This window comes from Zalophus californianus, chromosome 15, assembly GCF_009762305.2.
Source record: "Zalophus californianus isolate mZalCal1 chromosome 15, mZalCal1.pri.v2, whole genome shotgun sequence".
Taxonomy (NCBI): Eukaryota; Metazoa; Chordata; class Mammalia; order Carnivora; family Otariidae; genus Zalophus; species Zalophus californianus.
This window is the reverse complement of record NC_045609.1, coordinates 66,101,888-66,124,201: the sequence shown is the minus strand read 5'-3', so window position 1 is coordinate 66,124,201 and position 22,314 is coordinate 66,101,888.

Sequence of the window (22,314 nt, the reverse complement as noted above, 5' to 3'; positions counted from 1 at the left end):
CAGATAAGCAAATATTTCATCCCAGTTTGTGGTTTATATTTTCATTTTCTTAATAGTGTCTTTTGAAGTCCCATTTATCAATATTTCCTTTTATGGATCTTGCTATTGTTACCATACCCAGGAAAACTTTGCCTGGGTATGGTAAAATGTGCTCCTATGTTTTCATCTATAATTTTTATAGTCTTAGGTTTTACATTTAAGTCTATGATCCATTTAGAGTGAATTTTTTTAAAGATTTTATTGATTTGCCAGAGAGAGAGCGAGAGAGAGAGGGAGAGAGAGTGCAAGAGTACAAGCGGGGCCGGGAGGGTGGCAGGCAGAGGGAGAAGCAGGCTCCCTGCTGAGCAGGGAACCCAATGCGGGACTCGATCCCAGGACCCTGGGATCATGACCTGAGCCGAAGGCAGACACTTAACCGACTGAGCCACCCAGGTGTCCCTAGAGTGAATTTTTATATGATGAATTAGGAGCCATAATTCCTTACTTCTTTTGTTTTTTTGCACATACGTATCCAATAGTTCCAGGACCATTTGTTGAAATTATGATTCTTTTTAAAGATTTTATGTATTTGTTTGACAGAGAAAGAGATAGTGAGAGCAGGAACACAAGCAGGGGGAATGGGAGAGGGAGAAGCAGGCTTCCTGCCGAGCAGGGAGCCCGATGTGGGGCTGGATCCCAGGATCATGACCTAAGCCGAAGGCAGACGCTTAGCGACTGAGCCACCCAGGCGCCCATGATTCTTTTTTTTAATTGTCTTTGCACATTTATCAAAATCAATTGACTTTGAGTGTGAACTAATTTCTTAACTTTTTGCTTTGTTCCTACTTTTTTTATTTATCTATTTTCTAATACTAGACTGTTTTGGTTGTTTAGATTTATTTTAAAAGTCTTGATATCAGGTAGTTTAGGTTACCAACCTCTGTTTTGAAGTTCTATAGGCAATTCTAGATACTTTGCATTTCCTTATGAATTTTAAAACAAAGCTTGTCAGTTTTCTACCAACTAATGCCTACTGAGATTAGGATTGTGTTAAACATATAGATAATTGTGGGGAGAAGTGACATCTTAAAAATATTGAATCTTCCAATCCATGAATATGACATAAATTTCCATTTATTTAGGTCTACTATAACTTCCGTAAGCAATATTTTCTGGTATTCTGTATACAGGTTTTGTGCATCTCTTGTCAGATTTACTTCCGAGTATTTTGTATTTTATTATAAGTGGTATTTTTTAGCTTGAAACTTTTATTTTTCATTCTATTGAAAACACAATTGAATTTTTTGTATGTTTATCTTGTATTTTGATGATGAGTGTCTGAACTTGTCAGTTTTTTCCTGTTTCAATTAGATAGTTTCTATTACTATGTCTTTAAGTTTACCAATCATAATTTACCATTAATTTCTTCCATTATAATTTTTACCTCAGATGTTATCATTTTCATTTCTAAAAATTTGATTTGGATATTTTTTGTATCTCTTATGCCTCTACTTAACAGGTACACCTTTACTCTAGCACCTTGAATATATGCAATATTTTTGTAATAATAATATTTATAATAACTGTTGCAATACCATTGTCTATCAAGTTTGTCATTTTGGTCATTTCTGGGTACGTTTCTATTGATAAATTTTTCTCCTGATTATGGGTCTTTTTTACTACCTTTTATCATGCCTGATAATTTTTTATTGAATATCATACTATACAAATTTTACCTTCTTGCATGCTGGATGTTTATAGAAGGGGGGGAAGATAAGTCATCAGCCTTCCCTGAATCTAAAGGAGGTCATGATCAATTTGATATGAAATATATTTTGCTCCCTAATAATATGAGATTTACAAAGGAAAACCCACATTTTCTCCCTGCCCTCATTTTCCAGTTCTAGACTCTATTGAATGAGAAACTGATGCTTGGCGAGGGAGTCATTTCGCAAATATAAGAAGTAACTTCATCAACATACTGAGGATAGAAGAGCAGAAAAACCTAGGTCTTATATGACATTGTAACACCATATCATGCCTACAGGTGTCTAATTTTAAATTTAAGTTTAACTTTAAATGCCATTATAGATTAGGCCATTATTCTTTGTTATGGTTGTATTGATGTTTCATACATTCTAAAATCCCCAAACGTTTTAGGCACATGTTATTTTATGGGATAGAAATGGGCTCAGGTCTGCTGGGGCAGCAGTCTTTAGTATTGAGAGGACTTACTGTGTTTTCCTGGAAAGGAAGTCTAATTGATCACAGATGCAAAAAAGTTTAATTTGATAATTCTCTCACAGATATGCTGTGAATCGTATTATAGAAACACAGAATTGGAAATTAGATGCCAAAACTCAAATTATCCTCAGAAAATATAGCTCAGCCTCCCCTATCCTTGAAACTCTCCATAGCAATCTATAATACCTCATACATTGAAAGATATCATGAAAGTCTAAAGATATTTCTAGCTGTTCAGAATACTATATAAGTATAATTTCTATAAAATCTTTAACTATAATTATAAATATGATTATGTTATCTCACTGAACAAAATTTGCAGAAACCATCCCAAAGTCCCATTATATATATATATAATATGCTGTATATATATATATATAATATGCTGTATATATATATATAATATGCTATATATATATATATATATATATATATATATATTCCATAGCTTTCTAAGTGTGATGACTTTCTTGGTAGTTCATGCCTGTCTTCTTAGAGCTTCTTTGGTCATGAATCAGGAAACATCACAATTTCCACTTCTACCCTATTTGATAAGGTTTTATGTAGAACAATGGTATAAAGGTTGGGTAGGTGAAATTGGTGGCTTATAAAATCCTATGAGAAGTATTAAGTCCTATTTCCTATATGACTTAATCATACCTAATACTAGAGTTTTGGGTAGTAAATAAGATGTGTAAAATAATTAAGATCATATGTGTGAAATACTTATACAGTGTCTGGCCCATATTATGAGTGTTTAGGAAAGAATATCTATAAAGAGGAAGGAAAAGAAGAGAATGCCCTCCCCTAATTATTTTTACTTCATTTTTCTTTCCATTTTTCGATTTAAGAGAAAAATCATTCCCAAGATTCTAATTCAAATAGTCACAAAATTCAACGTTCTGTCCAGACTAATTTCATGGTTTGCTTTTCTAACTATATGGGAATACAGTATACCTGTATGGAATCTGTTCAGGGATAACTCCTTCAAAACATTTAAGATTGAAGGACCAAACAGTATAGAGATCTAGTGACACAGTGGCAGTGGCTATTTCTTTCCTTTTCCTTGACACTTAGGAAGAACATGACCATGGCAGGGAGAAGGCAGAACAAACAGAAACAAATGTCAACAGGAAGATAAAGTTTTTTTCCCCCATCTCCCAAAACAAGTGTTCATGCATGCGCACGCGTGCTCACACACACACACACACACACACACACACACACAGGGTTGTTCCCCTGTGGCTCTTTTTTCTGGACTCTGGACACTTCTCTTCCCTCTAAGGCATCCTTCCTTTTCCACGAGGCATGGCCTGTGTTTGCAGCTGAATAACCTTATTCCTCCTTGCAGAAGATTGGGAATTCAGAGGACCCTTTCCCTTTGAACTACTCTTTGGAATTTGTCTTGTCACTATGGGGGCTGTGGGACACCAAGCCTCATATTCTCGGAAATGCTCTAGTTTTCTACCTGAGAATGTTCATACAACAGCACTATAAATTTAACAAGGGATGTTGCAACCATACACTGGATGTATATTACGCTAAGACTGAGTCTTACATGCAATAAACAAGATTTTATCTTTATTCTGGTGTCATTTCTTTCTTTAAGAACCTTTTGCCAGTTGGAATAGTTAAAACTTACAGTTTGGTCCATTCCCACAGAATTCATCATTTCTTTCCTCCACTCTGTATCTGTATCCATTTTTGTCCGTAGTGAGAAACTAGGCTCCCAATATTACCAATACTTTTGCTCATTTGTGCAAAGGGATAGTACAGTGAAATAGTTTCATGATTGTGTCAGTCATACCACTTAAACTCAAAGCAGAGTTCAGTTTACTTCCTCCCATCCCAAATAAGCATGTATAATTAAATTAGTATAAATCTGTGTATAAAAAGTTACCTAGATTAAGTTTTTATTTATTTATTTTTAAAGATTTTATCTATTTATTTGACAGAGAGAGACAGAGTGAGAGAGGGAACACAAGCAGGGGGAGTGGGAGAGGGAGAAGCAGGCTTCCTGCCAAGCAGGGAGCCCGATGCTCGATTCCAGGATCCTGGGATCATGACCTGAGCCGAAGACAGATGCTTAACGATTGAGCCACCTAGATGCCCCAGTTTTTTTGTTTTATATTTTCATTTTTCCTTGAATATAGCTATATTATCCTTTTGGGACTGAGTTGGGTCCATTTGTCTTGGTATGATTTGCTTTAGCTCTCTTTCCCTTACAGATCCTTTACAGTAGGGTTTTGTATTTGTATTTGGCTTTTCTTAGAATATCAACATGTTTCCATAAATTAAAATAGATATTTATGGCACCCCTCGGTATAAGCGTATCCTTTTTGTATTATATATCACTCATTTCCTTGCTTCTTCCACCCATCCCCCAAAACCTTGTGAGGTCTCCATTATTCTGAATGGGTGCAAAACATCAAGATGCCAAATAGAGGAGAAGCTGAATTACAGGCAGAGAAGAATTTTGAATTCTTGGGAATAACCCAGAATAAGGTGGAAAGAAAGATAGAATTGATAGAAGAGAGAAGAGGCAAAAAATTGGTGAAAGCTATGCAACACGACTTAATCCTGTCTCTTTCTGGTCCCCCCCGGAACTCAAAAAACCATCTGACACTTCTACTAGCACCACAAGAACATATTGCGTTTCTTGTCAAGTTGAGAGTTCTTATGGAGAGAGAGCGCATCATGAAGATTCAGAAAATTAGTGATTCTTAATACAGAATCAGAAGTAGGGGTGCCTGGGTGGCTCAGTCGATCAAGTCATGATCTCATAGGTCATGGGATGGAGCCCTAGGTCAGGCTCTGTGCTGGATGTGGAGTCTGCTTGAGATTCTTTCTCTCCCTCTCTCTCTGCCCCTCCCCCTACTCTCTCTCTCTCTCTCAAATAAGTAATTCTTTTTAAAAAATGGACTCAAGGATGGTATCACCCCATCATCCAGCAAGCATATGCTCTTAGGAATGTATATGTGAAAACATGTGGGATAAAGAGAAACTGTAAACTGGGGGAAGCCAACTTTGCACTACCATTATTGGCAATTATATAATAATAGCTAATAGTTTTATATATAAAACCCATAATAATAATTTGGAGTAATTTGAAATAGCTACTGTGGTTTTGTCTGTGTATGGGTACATATCAGGAAATCAATGTTCAGAGGGACAAAGTAACTTGTCTAGAGTGAGCTAATAAATAGCAGAATTGGACTTAATGAAATTTGATCCCAGAGCACAAGTAACTAACCACTTTTCTGGTGCTCCTCAATGTGTTACTACATCTGGCTAGATGGAATGTGTGACAAGCAGAGATGACATTTGGAGAAAGACTATGCAAATCAAAAAAAAAGATCAAGGGTTAACTGAGAAAACCTTTCAGTGCTTCTCTTTTTCTGCCAAAAAAATAAAAGAAAGAAAGAAAAAACCTAAAACAAGAACAAAAAAAGAATAACAGCCAAGAAATAAATCACATGTGTAGGTGACACTTGTAGTAGTCCCTTGAACAGCTTCTGTGTTCCAGAAGGTCATCAGTTCGTGTCTTTTCTCTTGTCTAGGACAAGAGTTGCTCTTTCTAAAAGAACTAAAGAAATGCATAAAAAAGAAAAATAAAGCCAATCTTTACAAAACATTTACAATATATATTCTGTTTTGGAGGAAAAACAGCAGGTAATTTTATTTTATTTTTTTCAAATTTTGCCCCAGGTGACTATTGTTAGCTCTAAATCACAGCCACAGAATCTGTTAATATTGTGGTAATTAATGCATGCTGTATAATGTCTCATTATTTCAATGTATTTTATTGCCAAGATATGATAAAAGAAAACTAAAATAACCAAGGAAGCATAATTTGTGGCTTTTTTTCCTAAAGCATGCTTTTAAATAACATTTAGTCAGAGCAGTGTTATCCAAGTCATTTGGGAATTACACATTGTATTAATAAGTAGTTTGGGTAAGATAAATTATATTAGGAGTGGCAACACAATGACATATGTATTTCATAGTGTGAATGTCTTCCTGGGGAGAGTGAGCTATTGTGTAACCCTGGATAGGTCATGGAAGAGAGATATTGAGAAAGCAACAGGAGATCTGTGGAGATAGGGATCAGAAACCACTACTACCCTCAGATTCAAGTATACTTTGACCAAGGAGGGATAGGTGAATCTGCCAGCCTGTGGGGTGGGAGTATAGCCAGTCTCCACTTCCCTCCTGCTCCTTGAAGAGAGTCATGGTCACAAAGACCCTGTGGTAGATAAATTAGTTCTTTGTCTCTAGGATGATTCTTATGGCTCTGGGATTCCTTACAAACCTCATTGCTTCATTTGGGGCTACATCTGGATATCTGCTATATGCAAAACCATGTTTCCCCATGTAGAGGACAGAACAGAGAACAGGGGAGTAGAGTGATATATGGGAAAGAAAAAAATAACAGGGCCTAAAGATAATGCAATTTCTTTCAAAATTTGCAGAGCTAAGAAATATGAGGTACATGAGAGACTGGAAAGAAAACTCAGGCCAGTATCATGGAAAATGAGGCACCAACCCCTCAGAGGACAGATGGAGATGGTGGACAGGGGGGCAGAATAGAAAGGGGCTTCTTTTCAATAGTGTATTTGATGTCTCAGTGAGTGCAGTAAGGCACTCACTAAGTAAGTAGTGAGTAAGTACACAGTAAGTAGATAGAGGATAGACATATAAGAAAGGTAGACATAAAATCTGTGAATATCAGAAAATAAGAAAACTCTTAACCCATTAATCTTTAGACTGTTGAAGTTTTTTTAATCTACTAACAAACTATGAAAATTACAAACAATTTTAACAAAGTTTCTGCGTACATATTCAACAACAAAATAAAATATATTTCTACATACTGGCAGTCAAAAATAATGGAAAATAAAGTTTTAAAAATTACACTTACCAGAGTATAAAAAGAAATATTTATGAATAAATCTAAGTGAAAATTATAATATATTGCTGTGAGAAATTAAAAGACTAAATAATTTTGAGAAATAATTGAATCAAAATTCTCAACAATATTAGAATGTCTGTTTTCTTCAAAGGTATATATAGATTCAAAACATTCCTCTCAGAATTATGATACTGACTTACAAATATGTGAAAATTAGCATGTTGGATCTGAAATTTATAGGGAAACACAAAGACTTATAAGACCCAAGACAATCTTGAAGGCAAAGAAAGTTAATTATGCTACCAGATGTAAAGTCTTATTATAAAACACAATAATTATTTCAATGGTATATTGGCAGAAACATGGACAAACGGACTGATAGACTATAATAGACTCCCAAAATAGATCAACATATAAGGGACACTTAATTTATGACTTAATTCATAATTTATTTAAGTGGTGGAAAGTATGGGCTTGGCATTAAAACTTGGGGAAGCAACTGTATATTTATAAGAACAATATTCTTTTTTTAAGATTTTATTTATTTACGAGAGAGAGAGAGAGCAAGCAAGAGAGAGCACGAACAGGGAAGGGAAAAGAGAGGGAGAGGGAGAAGCAGGCTCCCCACTAAGCAGGGAGCCCAATGAGGGCTCCATCCCAGGACCTCAGGATCGACCTGAGCCAAAAGGCAGATGCTTAACTGACTGAGCCACCCAGGTACCCCTATATGTACTATATTCTTAAGTCCTAATAGAAACGATTAGACATGAATCATAGACCTAAATATGAAGATTACAATTGTAAATCTTTCTAGAAGATGTAAAAAGATATCTTCAGAACCTAAGGATTTTTTAAGCAAGTAACAAAATACGCTAATTTTAATAGATACAGATAAATTATGATGATAGATAGATGGGAAATAGTCAGAGAAATAGATAGATATAGATAAATGATGACTTAGAGAATATTTTTGATAACAGAATATATCTGGAAAAAACCCTATATCCTGAATATATAAAAAAATTTCAAATATAAGTAATAACCAAATCAAACCACCCTGTTAAATGTGGGAGAAATTTTTTGAACAGTCTCTTTATAAAAGAACATAACCAAATGGGGAATAAGACATCAAAAGTTGTTCAACATCACCATGTATCACGGCAATGCAAATATTAGCATAATGTGATACCACAGCAATCACATCAGATGAATAAAATAAAAAGACTTAAAATACTAATGCTGGCAGGAATGGGAGCAACTGAAACCTTTGAATATTGCTGGGAGTGCAAATTAATTCTGCCACTTGGGAAAGTTACTTTGTAGAATTTATTAAAGTTAAATATACCTATTCTACAGTCCAAGATTTCCATTCCTTGAAACATACCCAAGGTAAATAAATAAATCCACCAAAATACAAGTATAATTTTATTCATAATGACCCCAAACTAGAAATTTTACAAATGCTTATTAACACTGGAATGGTAAATTGTTGTATATTCATAAAAAGATCAAATCATTGATATACCTAACAACACGGATGAGGTTCACAAACTTTATGTTCAGCTAAAGAAGCCAGAAAGAAAATAGGGTGTCATAAGATTCTGTTTATATGATGCTTAAGAACAGGTTAAAATAATCTATGTGTTTATCTAAGTTTTAGCCTAAGATTACTTCTTTGGAAGTATTAACTTGAAATGGTTATCAGGGGACCTTGTGGGGTTCTGGAATTAGTCCATACCTTGATGTTGTCATGTTTACCCAGGTGACTACATATAAAAAATGCATTGAACTTTGCACATAAGATTAGATTACTAGGCATGTTCATTTAATTAAATGAATGAATAAAAGAAGTAGAAATATATTAATGAATGAATGATTGAATAAATGAATGAATAAAGCAACATGAGCAATATTACCTCATCTTGTATATATTAACCACCTAACCACAGCCTGTTTAGTGACTACATGTCTGGAGTTGCCCATAATGTGCTGAGTATTGTGGTGTCCATATCACTGTGAAGGAAATACAAAAAATGCAAATGACCATAGAATCCATTCATCCTACCACATATACATCTCTCAGACACTACCAGTTAATGCAATATTGAAATGACCTCCTAGAAGCTTATCTAAGGCACCAGGTGAGGATGATTCTCTGAGGGCTTGCGGTGCTATCCTTTAAAAACTCGTTTTATACTTTGAAATGACAGCCATTATATGGGGTAATTTCCCTAATAAGTAAAAAAACGGGGGTGGGAAACCGGAAGGTGGACTGAAGAATGGGTCTACCTGCCATCACTCTCAGTAATCCATTTGGGGATTTAGGGATTTGCTGAATTAGAAGTTCAGTTTTCCAGGATGAGAATGTTTCTGCTGAGGGATAAAATAAAAGTTCTATTAAACTTGAGAATATAGCTGCTGTTGGTCATTTGGTCTTTTATTGTTATATGAGCAGGCAAAGAAAAGAGTTGCTATTCTGGTAGTGGTAATCTTCCCAATTATCATGAGATCTGGTTGCTGCTACATAATGGGACAGAAAAGATGTCTATAATTTAGGGTATTCACTGGGATATATTTTGGTTCTTCTATCCCCAATTATAACCATGAATGGGAAGTTAGAACCAGAGTTTAGTAAGGGCATGATAAATACATCAGACCCCATAGGGATGCTGGTGTGGTTTATGACACAGACTAATCAATCTGGAGTAACCAAGGGCTGGACAAGTTTGAAGGGGATTTTTATAATGCCTGGCAGAGGAGAGAGACATTGAAAAGCAGGGAGTACCTTAACAACAACCACAGCAACAAAAACTCCTATGATGGGCTAGCCATTAAAGTGTTCATGACAGGATGAAGCACATTTAAGCTGCTGCTGAGTGGATGCATGGTACAAAAGCTGGACTGTAGTAGAGGCCATGCTGCCCAGCCTCTGCCCTCTGAACCCTGCTCTCCTACCATCCCATGCATCTCTTTCCTTGAAAGTGTTCTTTGGATACTTCCACCAGCTCTGCCTACATGTCTTGTATGCTGAACATTTCAGTCAGTACCAATCAGGAGGAAAATTCAACAAATGAGTAATATTAGTAATTGCAAATGATTTCTCATTCTTTGGGTGAAGTAACTCTGAGATGCGTGTAATACACTGGCTTCAAGAGTTCTCCAGAAGGCTTAAGCCTTGAACACTAAATGGTACCTTGCTTGACAATGCATTTTATTGACTGCCTCTTCTTTCCTATAGCCTCTCCTCACTTAGCTACCAACGTGTCCTAGAATCACCTCCCAAATAAAATTCTTATGCCAATGTTGACTTCTGGAAGACCACCAAACAGAGCACTATATGCAATATTGCCCAGTAGATTTTTGAAAACAAGACTACATGTCATTAAATAAGTTTCCTTTGCATTTTGGGGTAACTATTTAAAACAGAAGAAAGAAAAAGCAAAGCATTGAGTTTAGGAGATGGGGACTAACACCCCAGCTTTAGTTACTGAGTAACCTTGGAGAAGTCACATAATCCCCCTGGACCTCATTTTCTACCACTATAAAATGAACTCTTAATGATGTAAAGCTGGTCTTATGTAATTCAATTCTATGCATTGTTCTACAAAAGACTTAAATCTTACATTTTTCCTTCCCATCCTCTCTCCTCTCTTCTTCCCAGGCATGACCTCTGCACCATATTATTTTCAAATATATGACACAAATTATATTTTTGTCTAGTTACTATGGTGATCAATGTAACTCAAATCCGTAGATAGAAGTGCTAAATTTTATTCCCATCAAAAATAATACTTACGGTTCGTGTTGCCTCTTGCATGGAGTAGAGAAGCCAGAGAGCTGGTAGGACTGGAGAACTGGACTCAGGCTGATATCCTCTGCAGCAGGGCAAGAAGAAACACACAAGAAAGAATCCAAAGCAGCAGCACACTTAATAACCAGGAGGTAAGGTTGTACAGGGTTAGGGATTATTTGTGAGTATTTTACATAGTATTTTTAAAAACATTTTCAAATCCATATCCCACCTATAAAAATTCAGAACTTCTACATAGCTATGGAGCCCTTCAGTTTGACCTATCCTCACCTCTCCCTGTTGTCTCCCAACGACAAGGCCAAGACATTGTCTTCTCTCTCAGGCTATTGGCCTTACCCTTGACCAGCTTCACTTATTTATGTTCCTTCCCTGGTCCCTAGCAGTTTTTGAGATTACAACCCATGTCCTTCAAATATCTTTTTTTTTTTTTAATAGATAGCTCATCATCCAGAGATACGCAGAGAACACATTGCTGTCTTTTAGCACAATTCAAACATGCTTGGACATACTCTAAAACTTGATTATTTCATCTCTATTTTTCTAATGGCTCAATTATTTATTAGTATTTCTTTATCCCCCACAAGACCATCACACACACACACACACACACACACACACACACACACACACACACACACTGAGACTGAGTCATAGACATTTACTGGATCATCAATTCACTCTAAATATAAGATTTGTAAAATGTGGAGTGAAGTAGGGAGGTTACATGGAGTAAGCATAAGAGAATGGAAACAGCTCGTTTAGAAAGGTATGGTCCTGCTGATGAGAATAGAAATTTGCAAAGATACTTGGGATAGCAGTTTGAAGAAAAAACAGGGCTATGTTCCTAATGATCCATCATTTTCATTTCTCAGCATCTACCTTAGAGAAACACACTTGTGGCTCCACAGGCACGCACAGTGATGGCGATGCTCATTTAGCATTTATTCAGACTGCAAAATCTGGCGACAAACTACATGACAATGAATGGAGGAATAGTTAAATTGTGGAATGTCTGTATTATGAAATATTAAACAGAGTTCAAAGAATGAGATACATCTTTACCGGCTTTGTAAGACCTTTGTAACTTAGCAAGTTAAAAGAGAAAGTAGTAGAACAAAATATGTAACACAAAATATTACATAAACACAAAAATGAAACTATATATGTAAGTATGTTACTGCATGCATTAAAAAAGTATCTGGAAGGAAACACAACAAACTCGTAACAGCAAATCTCTCTAGGAAGTGAACAAGATTTCAAATGTCATCAAAGGAGATTTAGCTATTTATCTTTTTCTTTTAAGAGAGAGAATTACAAATACAGAAAAAAAGGAGAAAATTGTAAACATCCGTATTGCTATCACTGATAACTAACCACTGTTAATTATTACTTTTTGCTTCCAATTTATCATTTGTAGAAATAATGGTTGTTATTATAAATATTTCAAAAGTGTGGAAAACTACACAAAAATAAAAACACCTCATATCATGCCACCCAGAAAATAGCTATCTTTTATATTCACTAGGCATTATTCCAAAGAACTTTCTTAAGAGTATATAAAGAGAGATAGTTAGATACATATACAGATGATTTTCTAAGTATGATTTCATATTGTATAGATGATTTTTTAAATATAAAAAGTATTAATTTTCCATCAACAGATGAATGGATAAAGAAGATGTGACATATATAAACACTGGAATATTACTCAGCCACCAAAAAGGATGAAATCTTACAATTTGCAATGATGTGGATGGAACTGGAGGGTATTACGCCAAGCAAGATAGGTCAGTCAGAAAGACAATTATGATATGGTTTCACTCATAGGTGGAATTTAAGAAATAAGACAGAGGATCATAGGGAAAGGGAGGGGAAAATAAAATAAGATGTAATCAGAGAGGGAGACAATCCATAAGAGACTCCTAACTCTAGGAAACAAACTGAGGTTTCCTGGAGGGGAGGTGGGTGGGGGGATGAAGTAACAGAGAGATGGGCATTAAGGAGGGTGAGTGATATAATTAGCACTGGGTGTTTTATGCAATTGATGAATAACTGAACTCTATCTCTGGAACTAATGATATACTATATGTTAAATAATTGAATTTAAATAAAATAAGATAAAAGATAAAAAATAAAAAGTATTAATCTTTTTACTCATTTTATTTAAAAATGAGTAAAAATACTTATTTTATTTAAATAAAATAAATTTTATTTAAATTAACAGAAGATAGTAAACTAAAGTAATTCTTGAATTTAAAACATATGATGTATTACCACAGATATTAGTTCCAAAATTATAACGTAAGGGAAAATTCAATTAAAAGACTAAGGGGGAGGGGGCGAAGCAAGATGGCGGAGGAATAAGAGACTTAGATTTCGTCTGGTCTCAGGAATTCAGCTGAATAGGGATCAAACTATTCTGAACACCTACGAACTCAACAGGAGATCGAAGAGGAGAGTAGCAACAACTCTCTGAACAGAGAAGGGACCACTTACTGGAAGGTAGGACGTGAGGAGAAGTGAATCCGAGGCGATATTCGGGAGGATAGATGGGGGGGGGGTGCCTCGATCGGCTGCTTCTGGCAAGTGAGAGAGACGCGGAGCACAAAATCGGAACTTTTAGAAGTCGGCTCCGCGGAGGGACGTCGCCCCAGTGGCTAAGCGGGGGGTGGAAACCTCGCGGGACAGTGTGGTCTCAGGACCCTCGGGGTCACAGAAAGACTGGGGGTGCCTGAGTGCGGCAGAGCTCCCAGGTATCGGAGCGGGGAAGCTGGCTGCAGAGACGGAGCCGAGGCGCGGGCTCTCAGCTCGGGGTTGCCATAAACTGTGATCCGCGGCCCAGTTGGGCCACTCCTCCTCCAGCAGGGACCCCAACAAGTGGCAGAGCCGGGAGACTCCCCTTCCTCCTCTGGGAGGAGCTGCACGGGAGCGCACCGCAGGGATCTGCTGGGTTTGAAGACTCCACTCGGGGTCGGGTGCCAGAGATAGAAACGCTCGGTCACAGGCCGGGTGAGCACAGAGTATGGCCGGAGACCGGGGAGACGGGAGTGACTGCTTTTCTCTGGGGGCGCACTGAGGAGCGGGGCCCCGAGTTCTCAGCTCCTCCGGGTGGAGATTAGGAGGCCACCATTTTCGCCCTGGTCCTCCAAAGCTGTAGCAAGACCTTGCAGGGAACAAAAGCTCCTGAGAGCAAACCTGAGCAGCTTGCTTAGCCCAGACTGACAAGGGCGGGGCAATTCAGCCTCCAGCAAAGACATTTGGAAACCACGGCAACAGGCCCCTCCCCCAGAAGATCAGCATGAACAGCCAGGAAGCCAAGACCAAGTTTACCGATCAAGGAGAACAGGAGAACTCCAGCGCTAGGGGAATACTGCACATAGAATTCGTGGCTTTTTTTTACCATGATTCATTAGTTCATCAAAGTTAATTTTTTTAACTGTTTTTTTTTATTTTTCTTTTTCCCTTTTTCAACCAACATCTTATCAATCCCATTTAAAAAAAAATTTTTTTTATTTTTCATTTTTAGAGTCATATTTTATCCCTTAATAGTAGTTACCCTTATTTTTGGCATATATATATATGTTGTTCTCTCTTTATAATTTTGAGATACAGTTTCTTCTAACAGATCAAAATATACCCTAAATCACTAGCGTATGGCTTTGTTCTAGTTTCCTGCCTGATCACATTCTCTCCCTTTTTTCTTTCTTTTTTTTTTAAATCTTCTTCTTTCTTTTTTCAAACAACTTATCAATTCCTTTTATAAAATCTTTTATAATTTTCATCTTTACAGTCATCTTCCATCCCTTCATTGTATCAACCCTTATTTTGTACATATATGTCTTTCTTCCTTTAAAATTTTAGGAGGCACTTTCTTCTAACAGACCAAAATACACCCAAAATCTAGTGTGTGGCACTGATCTATGCACTAGCCTGATCATATTTAATCATATTCTGCTTTTTTTGTATTGTTCTGTTTTTATCTTTTTTCTTTTTTTTTCTCCTTCTTTTTTCTTTCTTTCCCTTTCTTTTCCCTTGGTTTCAGGTCTTTTCTGATTTGTATAGACTATATTTGCTGGGGACGTTGTTAACCTGTTAGCATTTTGTTCTCTCTTTCATCTATTCTCCTCTGGACAAAATGACAAGACGAAAAAAATCACCTCAGCAAAAAGAACAAGAGGTAGTACCATCAGGCAGGGACCTACTCAATACGGACATTAGTACGATGTCGGACCTAGAGTTCAGAATGATGACTTTAAAGATACTAGCTGGGCTTGAAAAAAGCATGGAAGTTATTAGAGAAACCCTTTCTGGAGAAATGAAAGAACTAAAATCTAACCAAGTCGAAATCAAAAAGGATATTAATGAGGTGCAATCAAAAATGGGGGTGCTAACTGCTAGGATAAATGAGGCAGAAGAGAGAATCAGTGATATAGAAGACCAAATGATGGAAAATAAAGAGGCTGAGAAAAAGATAAACAACTACAGGATCACGAGGGCAGAATTCGAGAGATAAGTGATAAGATAAGATGAAACAACATTAGAATAATTGGGATCCCAGAAGAAGAAGAAAGAGAGAGAGGGGCAGAAGGTATATTGGAGCAAATAATAGCCGAGAACTTCCCTAATGTGAGGAAGGAAACAGGCATCAAAATCCAGGAGGCACAGAGAACCCCTCTCAAAATCAATAATAATAGGTCAACACTCCGACATCTATTAGTAAAACTTACGAGTCTCAGAGACAAAGAGAAAATCCTGAAAGCAGCTCAGGAGAAGAGATATGTAACCTACAATGGTAGAAATATTAGATTGGCAACAGACCTATCCACAGAGACCTGGCAGGGCAGAAAGGACTGACAAGATATCTTCAGAGCACTAAACGAGAAAAATATGCAGCCAAGAATACTATATCCAGCTAGGCTGTCATTGAAAATAGAAGGAGAGATAAAAATCTTCCAGGAAAAACAAAAACTAAAGGAAATTGCAAACACGAAACCAGCCCTCCAAGAAATATGGAAAGGGGTCCTCTAAGCAAAGAGAAAGCCTAAAAGCAGTATAGATCAGAAAGGAACAGAGACAATATACAGTAACAGTCACCTTACCGGCAATACAATGGCACTAAATTCATACCTTTCAATAGTTACCCTGGATGTAAATGGGCTAAATGCCCCAATCAAAAGACACAGGCTATCAGATTGGATTAAAAAACAAGACCCATCAATATGCTGTCTGCAAGAGACTCATTTTAGACCCAAAGACACCCCCAGATTGAAAATGAGGGGGTGGAAAACCATTTACCATGCTAATGGACACCAAAAGAAAGCTGGGGTGGCAATCCTTATATCAGACAAATTAGATTTTGAAACAAAGACTGTAAAGAAATGAGGAAGGACACTATATCCTACTTAAAGGGTCTATCCAACAAGAAGATCTAACAATTGTACATATCTATGCCCCTAACATGGGAGCAGCCAATTATATAAGGTAATAGTAACAAAACAAAGGAAACACATTGACAACAATACAATAATAGTGGGGGACTTTAACACCCCCATGACTGAAATGGACAAATCATCTAAGCAAAAGATCAACAAGGAAATAAAGACTTTAAAGGACACACGGCACCAAATGGACTTCACAGATATATTCAGATCATTCCATCCCAAAGCAACGGAATACACATTCTTCTCTAGTGCCAATGGAACATTCTCCAGAATAGATCACATCCTAGGTCACAAATCAGGTCTCAACCAAATCCAAAACATTGGGATCATTACCTGCATATTTTCAGACCACAATGCTTTGAAACTAGAACTCAATCACAAGAGGAAAGTTGGAAAGAACTCAAAAACATGGAGGCTAAAGAGCATCCTACTAAAAAATGAATGGGTCAACCAGGAAATTAAAGAAGAATTAAAAAACTTCATGGAAACCAATGAAAATGAAAACACAACTGTTCAAAATCTTTGGGATACAGCAAAAGCAGTCCTGAGAGGAAAGTATATAGCAATACAAGCCTTTCTCAAGAAACAAGAAAGGTCTCAAATACACAACCTAACCCTACACCTAAAGGAGCTGGAGAAAGAACAGCAAAGAAATCCTAATCCCAGCAGGAGAAGAGAAATAATAAAGATCAGAGCAGAAATCGATGAACTAGAAACCAAAAGAACAGTAGAACAGATCAACGAAACTAGGAGCTGGTTCTTTGAAAGAATTAACAAGATTGATAAATTCCTGGCCAGACTTATCAAAAAGAAAAGAGAAATGACGCAAATCAACAAAATCCTGAATGAAAGAGGAGAGATCACAACCAACACCAAAGAAATACAAACAATTATAAGGACATATTATGAGCAACCCTATGCCAGCAAATTAGATAACCTGGAAGAAATGGGTGCATTCCTAGAGATGTATCAACTACCAAAATTGAACCAGGAAGAAATAGAAAACCTGAACAGACCTATAGCCACTAAGGAAATTGAAGCAGTCATCAAAAATCTCCCAAGAAACAAAAGCCCAGGGCCAGATGGCTTGCCAGGGGAATTCTATCAGACATTAAAAGAAGAAATAATACCTATTCTCCTGAAACTGCTCCAAAAAATAGAAATGGAAGGAAAACTTCAAACTCATCTTATGAGGCCAGCATTACCTTGATCCCAAAACCAGACAAAGACCCCATCAAAAAGGAGAATTACTGACCAATATCCTTGATGAACATGGATCCAAAAATTTTCACGAAAATACTAGCCAATAGGATCCAACAGTACATTAAAAGGATTATTCACCACGACCAAGTGGGATTTATCCCTGGGCTGCAAGGATGGTTCAACATCCGCAAATCAATCAACGTGATACAATACATTAACAAAAGAAAAAACAAGAATCCTATGATCCTCTCAATAGATGCAGAAAAAGCATTTGACAAAGTACAGCATCCTCTCTTGATCAAAACTCTTCAGAGTATAGGGATAGAGGGTACATACCTCAATATCATAAAAGCCATCTATGAAAAACCTACAGCGAATATCATTCTCAATGGGGAAAAACTGAGAGCTTTTCCCCTAAGGTCAGGAATGCGGCAGGGATGTCCACTCTCACCACTGCTATTCAACATAGTATTAGAAGTCCTAGCCACAGCAATCAGACAACAAAGAGAAACCAAAGGCATCCAAATCGGCAAAGAGGAAGTCAAACTCTCACTCTTTGCAGATGATATGATACTGTATGTGGAAAACCCAAAAGACTCCACCCCAAAACTGCTAGAACTCATCCAGGAATTCAGTAAAGTAGCAGGATATAAAATCAATGCACAGAAATCAGTGGCATTCCTATACACAAACAACAAGACAGAAGAGAGACAAATCAAGGACTCAATCCCATTTACAGTTGCACCCAAAACCATAAGATACCTGGGAATAAATCTAACCAAAGAGGCAAAGGATCTGTACTCAGAAAACTATAAAATACTCATGAAAGAAATTGAAGAAGACACAAAGAAATGGAAAAACGTTCCATGCTCATGGATTGGGAGAACCAACAGTGTGAAGATGTCAATGCTACCTAGAGCAATCTACACATTCAATGCAATCCCCATCAAAATACCATCCACTTTTTTCAAAGAAATGGAACAAATAATCCTAAAATTTGTATGGAACCAGAAGAGACCCCGAATAGCCAGAGGAATACTGAAAAAGAAGAGCAAAGCTGGCGGCATCACCATTCCGGACTTCCAGCTCTATTACAAAGCTGTCATCATCAAGACAGTAGGGTACTGGCACAAAAACAGACACTTAGATCAATGGAACAGAATCAAGAGCCCAGAAATGGACCCTCAACTCTATGGTCAACTTATCTTTGACAAAGCAGGAAAGAATGTCTAATGGCAAAAAAACAGTCTCTTCAACAAATGGTGTTGGGAAAATTGGACAGCCACATGCAGAAGAATGAAACTGGACCATTTCCTTACACCACACACAAAAATAGACTCCAAATGTTTGAAAGACCTAAACGTGAGACAGGAGTCCATCAAAATCCTAAAGGAGAACACAGGCAGCAACCTCTTCGACCTCAGCTGCAGCAACTTCTTCCTAGAAACACTGCCAAAGGCAAGGGAAACAAGGACAAAAATGAACTATTGGGATTCCATCAAGATAAAAAGCTTTTGCACAGCAAAAGAAACAGTCCACAAAACCAAAAGATAACCGAAAGAATGGGAGAAAATATTTGCAAATGATATATCAGATAAAGGCTAGTATCCAAAATCTATAAAGAACTTATCAATCTCAACACAAAAAGAACAAGTAATCCAATCAAGAAATGGGCAGAAGACATGAACAGACTTTTTTCCAAAGAAGACATCCAAATGGCCAACAGACACATGAAAAATTGCTCTACATCGCTGGGCATCAGGGAAATCCAAATCAAAACCTCAATGAGATACCACCCCACACCCGTCAGAATGGCTAAAATAACAAGTCAGGAAATGACAGATGTTGGCGGGAATGTGGAGAAAGGGGAACCATCCTACACTGTTGGTGGGAATGCAAGCTGGTGCAACCCCTCTGGAAAGGGTTTGAGGTTCCTCAAACAGTTGAAAATAGAGCTACCATACGATCCAGCAATTGCACTACTGGGTATTTACCACAAAGATACAAATGTAGGGATCCGAATGGGTACGTGCACCCCAATGTTTATAGCAGCGATGTCCACAATAGCCAAACTGTGGAAAGAGCCAAGATGTCCATCGACAGATGAATGGATAAAGAAGAGGTGGTATATATACACAATGGAATATTATGCAGCCATCCAAAGGAATGAGATCTTGCCATTTGCAACGACATGGTTGGAACTGGAGTGTGTTATGCTGAGTGAAATAAGTCAATCAGAGAAAGACATGTATCATATGACCTCACTGATAGGAGGAATTCTTAATCTCAGGAAACAAACTGAGTGTTGCTGAAGTGCTGGGGGGTGGGAGGGATGGGGTGGCTGGGTGATAGACATTGGGTAGGGTATGTGCTATGGTGAGTGCTGTGAATTGTGCAAGACTGTTGAATCACAGATCTGTACTTCTGAAACAAATAGTGCAACATATGTTAAGAAAAAAGAAAAAGAAGAAGATAGCAGGAGGGGAAGAATGAAGGGGAGTAAGTCGGAGGGGGAGATGAACCATGAGAGATGATGGACTCTGAAAAACAAACTGAGGGTTCTAGAGGGGAGGAGGGTAGGGGGATTGGTTAGCCTGGTGATGGGTATTAAAGAGGGCACACTCTGCATGGAGTACTGGGTGTTATGCACAAACAATAAATCATGGAACACTACATCAAAAACTAATGATGTAATATATGGTGATTAACATAACAATAAAAAATTAAAAAAAAAAGACTAAGGGGGAAAAGATGAGGATAAATACATAATGTGTCTCTTTAACATTGCGTTTCAGTTTAATGCAATATCAATTTACTCCATGGTGGTGGATGAGGGTAGTGGGCTGCTTACCCTGCCTTACATTTTCCCTTCCCATGTTTTAAGTTACACTGGTATTTCCACTGCCAACTTCCTTTAGCAGCCTGTTCTATAAGCATCATTTGATATAGTTTTTTACAGAAACTTATTAACTGCCCACCATCAATCCTTTTTGCAGTTTGTCCACTCCTGAGAGCGTTTTTACAATATCTTAAATCACATGAATTGAACATTAGCCTGGTAATGGGTATTAAAGAGGGCACATTTTGCGTGGAGCACTGGGTGTTATGCACAAACAATGAATCATGGAACACTACATCAAAAACTAATGATGTAATATATGGTGATTAACATAACAATAAAAAATTAAAAAACAAAAAAAATAAAATGCTACCAACCAAAAAATTAAAACCTACTAAATAATAATAAAAATGCACAAAAGAACAAGACTTAAGGATTTTGCCAGAACAATCCCTGAACCCTGTGAGGATACAAATTATGTGCACCTGATCTTAGAAGTTTCAAACTATATCCTGTAATTTAAAATTCATTTCTTATGCCATATTCAAAGATACATAACAGTCTCAAAGCTTTGAAAGCTCTAGGTATAATTAAAATTCTTTGAAATTTCAAAAAAAAAAGAAGGACTCATGGGTACTTTGTTCTCTGAGATATTTCATTTTTGAGACTGTTTGCCTGTTGCCTTTGCATTTGGATATTCTCGGATCACTCTTTTTTGTCTTCAGAACATTATTGCTATAGAGAAATCAGAACACCTTCTGATTTTTTTTTTACCTTATAAATCCTTTTTTTCCCCTTTTCTTTCTTTCTTTCTTTTATTTTATTTATTTATTTTTTTTGATGCCTGAAGTGTCTTTAGGGTTATTCCTGATGCTGAGAAGCTTAACTATCAGCTTGTATGTTTTGTATCAAGTTTTCATGAAATATTTTATAATCTTTCAATATTTAGATATAGTGCTCATTTTTTAAAATTCAGGATATATTTTATTTCATAATTGAATGAATTTCTCTTTTGCATTTTCTCAAATACTCCAGTTATTTCTCTGTTGGAATGCATTTATCAAGTTGTTTTTCTTTTTTTTAAAGATTTTATTGATTTATTTGAGAAAGAGAGAGAGAGAGAGAGAGCACAAGCTGGGAGAGGGGCAGAGGGAGAAGCAGGCTCTCCACTGAGCAGGACCCTGGGATCATGACCTGAGCCTAAGGCAGATGCTCAACAGACTGAGCCACCCAGGTGCCCCGTCTTTCTTTTTCATGTATACTTCTGTTGAAATTAGCTTAAACTTGTCCTTTCTGTCAATAATTTTCTATTTTTTTTACCATTTTTTGTTTCCATTCATTTTTTACTTCGGCTATTATCGTTCTGAATTTCTACCTAGATCTACAGGCTTCTGTCCCATCTCCTTGTGTCTTTCTTTCCTCTAGTCTTTCAGTCCTTACTTCTTTGAATTAAAATTACTTTTATGTACTGACATAAAATGAAGAAATTATAAATAAGCTCCCTATTTTCCTTGGAATATATTCATCATTTGGATCTGGTTGTTTTCATTTTCTCTGATGTCTTCCTCTCCTTCCTTCTCTCTTTTTCTTTCTTAGTTTACTTTGATGAGGGAACCCTTGGACAGTACATCAGGTCTGCAGGTCAGTGTATCACCCTGAAATCTCAGCATTTGTCAGAGGCAGCCTGTTCTCTTTTTACCAGCTTGCAATTCTCCTAAGTCAAAAGAGGTGAAAACCATAAATATTTATAGTGCTTCTTTCCCAATTAGGTGTACTAGGAAGAATTCTCAGAAATTTTTTGCAACAAAGACTGTTTGGGGTGGTGGGGATTCAATTAAGAATCAAAGTGTCACTGTAGCTCCCTGTTTCCCTCCAGAATCTTCTG